This window comes from Carassius auratus, chromosome 17, assembly GCF_003368295.1.
Source record: "Carassius auratus strain Wakin chromosome 17, ASM336829v1, whole genome shotgun sequence".
NCBI classification, from domain to species: domain Eukaryota; kingdom Metazoa; phylum Chordata; class Actinopteri; order Cypriniformes; family Cyprinidae; genus Carassius; species Carassius auratus.
Window position 1 is genome coordinate 18292196 of NC_039259.1, and position 8615 is coordinate 18300810.

General features: G+C 35.6%; 1 protein-coding gene across 1 annotated transcript in view; it reads right to left on the reverse strand.

The window, feature by feature from the left end:
• The window catches only part of LOC113117485 (E3 ubiquitin-protein ligase pellino homolog 1-like), a 28675-nt gene extending 24252 nt beyond the window's left edge, over nt 1–4423 (reverse strand). The window contains exon 1 of the mRNA XM_026286197.1: nt 4040–4423. The gene's annotated coding sequence lies outside the window, so the exon portion shown is untranslated. The remainder of the gene's footprint in view (nt 1–4039) is intronic.
• Nucleotides 4424–8615: the final 4192 nt, after the last annotated feature.

Here is an 8615-nt window from a genome sequence, read left to right on the forward strand (position 1 = left end):
GATTTTGTTTCTTTTCTTTTTTTTTTTCTTTTTTTTAAAGAAGTCTCACCAAGGATGCATTTATTTGATAAAAAAAATTCAGTAGAACTGTAAATATTGTGAAATGTTGCATGTGTTGGCAAGGTTGCCTTTTCAGACATCATTACTCCAGTCTTCTGTGTCACATGATTTTTTTTTCCCAACATGTAAAAGTCTTTACCGTCAACTCCACCTCCTAGTTTACTGTAAAGACAACTCTAGGCTAGGCATTTAAAATATAATATACATAATTTCTTTAGTTTTCAGCTGTTGCAACTACAAACAAACTCAAAGGACTGAAGTGGTCTGTCAGCACAGGCATGCATGTGAGAAAAAGAGAGAGTTCTTCCTGCTTCCTTTTCCTCTGAGGTGCCCACTGTCTGACCTAGTTTCCACAATACGTCATCCTTAAAAACTTTATTATGTAGAGACTCAACAAAGTGGCCACAAGACAGTAGTGGTTAAAGAATATAATAGTTGTATGTGTGTTCACTAGCACAAAACTGTTCCAAAAGTTTGGGTTTTGTATGATTTTTTTATGCTCACAAAGGTGGCGTTTTTGTTGTTTTTTTAGTTGCATTTTAAGTGTCTTAAAAAGTGTCACTTTTAATCAGTGTTGTGCAAGTTACTTCCAAACTGTAATACATTACAGATTACTTATTACTGTTATTTAAATGTAATACTTTACCTTACAATATTACTGTCTCAGAATTGTAATACATTACATTACTCCTGTATTACTTTTGAGTTACTTTCACGAAAATAACTACAAGGTAGAACTTAAAATTCTAAAATGACAAAATGTAATACAGAGAATTTTAAATCCAGAAGGCGGCAATTTGATGTTCCATAATGACTGGGCTATCCAGGCTACTAACAATATAGCATATAATTGGCAAAGTGAAGGCTCAAGACAAGAAAAGGATGACAGACAAAATCACAAATGATTAAAGTCTGTTAAAAGTATGGTAGAGGTAAAATTATTATCTGGCAATATCCGTGAATAGCTTGGGTCTATTAATATAAGACACAACATAAGTAAACTCTAATGCCGTGACAAGATGCACATTTGTTTTACTTTATTCTCTTTGAATTCAAGAGGTTCACAACACAGAACTGTCATGCACAAAGTGCACATGATGAACATAGCTTAGGCTGTGCTTTCTCAAGTATAATGTGCAGTAGGAGGACCAACCCCTTAGCCTCAGTCTTTTCTGTCCACAGAACTGAACATATAGGCTAAACATAGCCTAACTGCTTACCACCTCTTGAATGTACAGTCGTCTTCTGCTTTCTTCATTAGCCCCTTTTCCACTGGCAAGCGCGACTCGCGAGCACAGCAGGGGCGGAAATCATGCCTCGCGCCACTCATGTAAAACCCGCCTTCACTGGACTATGTCACGCAATAACAAAGCTACACCAACAAGAGGGAGATTAATGAAATCTCACGGTCTCGCACAAAGTTTTTTTTTTTTTTTTTTTGTAACGCACGCTTTGCTGAAAATGTACAGAGTAAAATATTACTGAAAATTAATTAGTAATGCCTTACACTACTGCGTTACAGGAAAAAGTAATAAATTACTGTAATGCATTACTCCCAACACTGCTTTTAATACATTTATAATGCGTCCATGTTGAATAAAAGTATTGATTTATTTCAAAGAAAAAATCTTACTGACCCTTTTTGAAGGACAGCGTACATCTTTACTTTTGTGAGAAATAAAAAATCTGATCAATCACATGACAGTTGCATAGATATAGATGATTCTGTACTGTAGAATTGGGTCAATAACTCAATTTCAATTAAATAGACACAATCAGCAGTTAATATGGTGAAAGGTCTCCGGGGGCGCTATTTAAATGCAGAGATATGGCACAATTTCCAAAAAAGCACCGTGCTTTTTCTTCAAATGAATATAAATCACTGGAACATATAAAATGCGGTGATCAGTCAAAAGTGGGCGACTTGTTTTATCAACCTTCAAAGACTTGTGAAACCCGCAAAAGTGTTTCTCATGATTGAAAAAGACTGGTGACAATCAGTAAATTAGATTCACTGCACTAATATTTAACTATGCTATGTTGAATTGCCTTACAAGATCTATTCTCAAACATGTACGCCTAATAAATGGAAAATTCATCATAAAGACAGCTAACTTTGAGAGAAGATCAAAGTTGAGCAAAGCAAAACACCAAATAAAGAGCTAAACTGAACATTGCGATCTTTATCAGAGAATGACAACATGGCTCCAATGAGCTCTGAGATAAATTCAGGGACAGAGAAAGCCAATTTCACCATCATAGCACTGATCCAGGAACAGTTTTTCACAGTTAATGCCACTGGAAAAGATCCACAGACTAAAAATTTATCCTAGACCTGCAGTCTAAGTCACTGAAAGTGATACAGACTGAGATCATTTTACACTACAGCAGAGTCAGTGCAGCTACCATGCTTGAGGGAATACATGTAATACACGTTACATAAGGTGATGTGTACACAAAGACAAACAACATACTCAAATCACCAATACAGCAAAAAAACAAGGCACAAAGTGTCAAGCGGTGGTAACCTTTGCCCTTGTTAAAGGAAAGCAGTGAAACAACTAAAGGAAATGACTCCCTGGTAATTTATCAAGGCAAAACAGAAGGAACAATATTCTCTCTTACCAGTAACTTTACTCCACAAAAAAGGAACTGTATAGGTAGAAAACAACACCACTGAATTGCCAGCATTCAGAAAGTTCAGTTTATAACTGCAAAAACATCCTCTGCATCAAAATTCTCCTACTAAGATACCCATGGTGAAGTACACAAATCAAAATTCACTCAACGTGTTTAAACCACACACAAACCTGAGAAAATCCCTTTGGTTATTGATCTCAAACTTATTTTAATTAAAATTTTACTGTGAACAAAAAATAACAACTTAATTTTAAACAAAAACAAATATACAATTCAGATTAATGTTTATGTAAAATGTAAGTATTTTTAGACAAATCATAAAAATCACTAATAACCATTTTTGCTTTGCAATGTAAGGCTCATAAAGTATTTAAATAGATTAAAATCTGCTGTGCACGTTTTTACAGGCCAGGACTAAAATGCAGCAATCAATTTTGTACGGTCTCTCTATCCAATAAATACTACAAATTAAGTAATTTTCCAAGCTTTAAAATAATTTATTAGACAGCTGGAAGTTTCCCATTTTTAGCAGCATGCATGCATGTGATAGCAGAAACAATGGAGAGACAGTAAATGCTGTATTAACGCATGTTAATCCATTGATTGTTCTAATAAATAATTCAGATGTAGCAGCACCGGCTGGTACCAAAAACGGGGGGATGTGATTGACATCCTGACGTCAGCACGGGAACGGGACAAAGGCAACATTGGGTCGGACCAGATGCTCGGTCTGCCTATGCAAATGACTCCGAGCGTTTAAATACATAAGCAAAGAACAATGACACGTCTGTAACGAGCCCATAAAAGCCAATGCAAATTCTGCTCATAAAGTATATGGAGTGCACTGCTTTTCAGTTAGTATGACTCTCCATTGTCTTCGCAAACACATGAAAACGAAGGCTTGTTGTCAATAACTGGACTTGACGTATAATGTAGAGAGCTATGTTATTGCAAAAAAACTAACAAAACAAACCTATTCGTACGTGACATAAATACATAGAGAAATATAAATGGCACTTATTTGCTCTGCTAAACAATAAATGTTCTTCTGTTACAGACATTTAATTCGCTTTTAGAAAAGCAGAACAACCCCATGACAGTTTATCTGATAACATTAGACTCAAACCATGTAAAAACGCATAAAAAGATGAGTACTTATACTAAACCACGAAACCAACTTAAAATTATTCTTAGAATTAAAGTCAACATGATAGCCAGAATATAGTCTACATACAAAATATAACAAAAGATGCAAGACTGTGATAACAAGCCAGACTCGTGTTATTTTATAAAACACAAGCCCTGTTGTTTATTTTTCTAGTAAATATGAGGTACTCACGGCGGTGCTGGTGTTTTCCGAAGCACGAACAAAGAGCTGCTCCGTTAGCACGGGTGTAGCTACAACTGCTGTTTGACTGAATAAATGGTAAAAGAAAATAAAACAAACCAGAATATAACAGAGAGAGAGAATTAAGGATGAGGAGCCACGCGAGGCTAACTTGCTAACAAAGGCAGGTGTTGATAGTTATCCTTAAAATTCAAACAAAAATAATATTTTTCCCGTTAAATGCGACGTGATCTCAGTCAGTCTCGGAAGAAACATAGAGGGTCGGAACAAACAATAACGTTTGTAAAATGGTGTTGTCCGCCGGCTGCTTCTAGAGAGACTGTAAACGGACGGTGGTGGTGTTTTGTATTTTAGTGGCTATGAGCGGAGAAAAACCTGCCGCGTCACTGATCGGGTGAAGAGCATTCTGGGTAATGTAGTTCTAATCTCAGAAGGAGTCAGAATTCGCAAATGTTTCTGGGTTAGGTTATACAGTCTATCACAAACGTGTCTTTGCAGCAAATCTCATATTTGTGCTGCAGGCACGCCCACAGAAAACAATAACTATTTATTGCCATATTCAATAGATGTCTGTACAACAGTTCAAAGGAGTAAGGCCCTTATTAGATATTATTCATTAAACACTACCAGTAGGCTATTCATCTCTCTGTCAACAGCCTACATAAAGAGGGAGAGGGAGAGAGAGAGAGTGAGAGAGAGAGAGATCTTTTTTTTAAATAATGGATTCTCAGGAAAACAGTTGTGTTGTGTGTCATTGTTAGTCATAAATGCAGACTAGTGTATTTTTATTAGGCTACCTAATTTCTAATTTATTATGTATTTGTATGCTGCATTGTTATTATTTATTTATTTATTTATTTACTATTGTCATATTTATTTATTCATTCATTTTTTATTTGTATGACTGTTGGAGTAACCTATCTGAAATCTGAATTGAGTGCTGCTAGCCTTTGATTAACTTAGTCATTAAAGTCATCTGTGTGGTTTCCTGTTTTCTGACACAACAATGCCTTATTTTGGCATGTACTATTGGAAAGGCAAATTAAACATGACTCCGCAATCAAGACTGTAACACCTGTATAACGAGGACAAGTTTAGGTTTTTTTTATGAGTAATACTGAAGAATGTTATGGTATTGTTCTTTTAGGGGTTATGAATGCATGATGATGCCTCATCATTAACCATCCTGATTAAGATTACTGTCAGGCCCATACAAGTTTACTGTCTTTGAAAAAAAAAAAAAAAAAAAAAACAGAAAAGAGGCCATGTGGACAAAATAAACATGATATGGAAGATAACATCTCAAAACTGTCCCAGATGATAGAGGTATTCAGAGACATCAGTAGATCTGATTATTCTGAGTGCAATGACGCTACACAGCCACAGACCATTTCATATAGACAGTGCTGCTAAAGGAAATCATATAAATTATGTGATTACACTCGGGAAAAATAGATGCTCAGATTCTTCCTTGTTATTCAGAGTCTACAAAAAATTCTCTCTCTTTCAAAAAACATTTAGTTCTTGACTTGTGCATGTTTCCAGGAGATAGATGTCACTTCCATCACCTGCTTACATAAACCTAAAGGCAATCAGATCATCTCTCTTCCACCCACTCTTTTATGATATGGGACTTTCCTTGCACTTAAAAGAAAAAAAAACATTATGACTAGTCCTGGACTAGATAACATGTTCAGTAGAAATATGGTTTAACCGTGCCATGTAACTCAAAACAGTGTTTGGGAAAGGGTTCCCAGTTTTTGAGCTGTTCAGACATGATCTGGTAATATCATTCAGCTCTAGCCCAAGCCTGCTCATAGCTCATAGCAATGTTGTGAAAACAGTGTAATGTTGGCACAAGTTATGTATTGAAATACTTATAAAGTCATCACACACCAAAAACAATATAACTCAGGTAGATCAACAAAATAACGAGCACACATTTCACATCCATTTGTAGAAACTTAACTTGGAGATAAGCATGGCTAGAGGTTAGTCAGTGCACACAGACATCTGCAAGCACACATATCATGAGCTGTGGTGTTGATTAATATCTGCTTAAAGTTGTTGTCTGTGTTTATGTTATCGTGGCAACGAAACTGACACCTCATACTAGGGTTCTAACGATGTTTTCTCAATGCATCAATTACAAACCCTGATGAAGCATATGCATCGAACTTGAAACATGGATTTTTGAATTGTGAATCAATGAGTTTCTTATTTCTAAAGATACATGACAATGTATAAAGGGCTCCATTACCTTCTATGTTACATTATGGCCCCATAGAAACAGTTTTTGTAAACATAGGCTAAAGATTGCGTCATCACCACACGACTCCCTGTCGCATTACCGTACAGACAGGTGGAGAAGCTCGCAGGCAATTAACTTTATATGGCGTACTGGCTTTACATTTTAAAATACTATACAAAATAATTAATCAGAATACTTACTCCTGCTCACTCACGACAAAGAACTCCCCGCTCAAGCTCGCAGTCTCTGCAAGATTAACGATGGCAGTTTTCATGCACAGTTACTAGAAGATTTACATCTGTCAGACAGGTTGCTGACGTCATCAAGCTTAGTTTGAGTCTGCGCATCAGAAACGGAAGTGCTAAAAATCGCTAAAAATGGGCTTCACTTGTCTCAATTGAGTTCCAATGGGGTCGCTGTGTCCATTTCTTTTACTGTCTATGCGTTCAGCTCATATTCTCCAAAATGATGCTACGGTGATGTGGAGAGACACAAAGGAGAATAAAGTCATTATTTTAGTTTTATTTGCGTACAAAAAGTATTCTTGTCACTTCATAACGTTATGTTTGAACCACTGATGGCAGATGGACTACTATGATGATGCTGTTCATACTTCCTGGACCTTGACAGTGTATTATATTTGGCAGTCTATGGGACAGTCACAAGCCTGCTGGTTTTCATCCAAAATATCTTAAATTGTGTTCCGAAGACAAACAAAGCTTTTATGGTTTTGGAACAACATGGGGGTAAATGATTATTGACAAAATGTTCATTTTAGAGTGTAGTATCCCTTTAACACAAATTTATTTTTTATATTTAGTACAAGAGCTCCTCGCTTGTGTTCTCTCCTCTGCGTTGTATCTTGCATTTTAATACGTAAAACCAATTCTAAAATGCAACTGTCAATTTTTTATATATTTTTTAAATCTCTACGGTTTTCGTTTTTCCCATTCAACTGCCCTGCGTCTAGCATTTTTAAACACAAAGAAGTTCCATGTGAACTGCCCCTTTAAATGCTTTAATTATTAGCACAAACTAATCATTTATTTCATGCCATTTGCTTTGTGCATGCCTATTCAGTCTCTATAAATCTAGAAATATAAAGATAGTCATATGATAGTCGCCATTATACATTTTAAATGACACCAAAGTCCATTGTTTTATGTGAAAGGTGACTTGAGTGCCAATGTTAAGTGTTGCGCTGATAAGATTCAAAACATAAGAGGTGTGTTAAGAAGTGAGCTGAGGAGAAAGATGACAGTGTGACAGCCTCATGTGATAAAATACCAGAGCTTAACCATATATTACATATAGCCTACTAGCTTGCTCCAGTTTGGGGGCTGGTGTTCAGATTGTTGTCCCAGCTGTTATGGTGACTGTAACTATGTATGTATATATTTTCTGAATGTTTAGAATATGGAGAAACAAATCTGAAGAATCGTGTGCACAGGAGTCAATATGCTATTTAATGTTCAAGATCATTCAATGTTCAAAATGGCAGCATAAAAGTACTTAAAATCAACATAAAGTGCAAATAAATATCTAGGTCTCTTTCAGATATATTTAACAGAATAATGATGAGCTATTTTGTTTTCTAATTCCAAACCTGCCCTAACACAGCAGTGATACACTGGCAAAAATCTATTTATAGACATTGATTTCACTGGGTGAATTGCTGGTGATGTCATCTAGTCACTTAGATACTGTGTCTGTATGCGTTTTTTCTTCTTGATATAACTACTCCACCCCTTTATTTCTATAAAAAGTTGCATCAATTCTCATTAAAATTATAAAGTGATTTTGGTGTGATGGAAGTGGTGTTAATTAAACCAGAATATTGGATAACCCAATTATTTCTGTGGTTTGTGAACTTTTCTCAAACTTAAAAGCCAGAGAAGAACACTTTTCTTAGAAATAAAAATCAGAATAATATCCCAATTTTTTTATTTTTTATCAGCTGACTTCCAGTAATGGATTGCCTATATTTTTCAAGCAACTATAAATCCTAATCATGTAACTTGGGTGTGGTGTTTGATTTCCTAATAAATGTGTCCTGATACGGGAGGATGGGCATTTTTCCAGACGTTCCTAGAACTGAAGAATACATAGTAAAGTTTTAGCTTATTCTTAGAACTATCTTCGGTTCCCGACAGTGGATTGAGACAATTCAGTAGAAATGAGCAATTTGACAACATCATTTACTTAACATAATTTACATTAAATTAACAATCCTCATTTGTTATCAAAACAGGTAACACTATCTTCCGAACCGGTTGCATAAGAGATGGAAGTTGACATTGACAAATGGTGTGATGT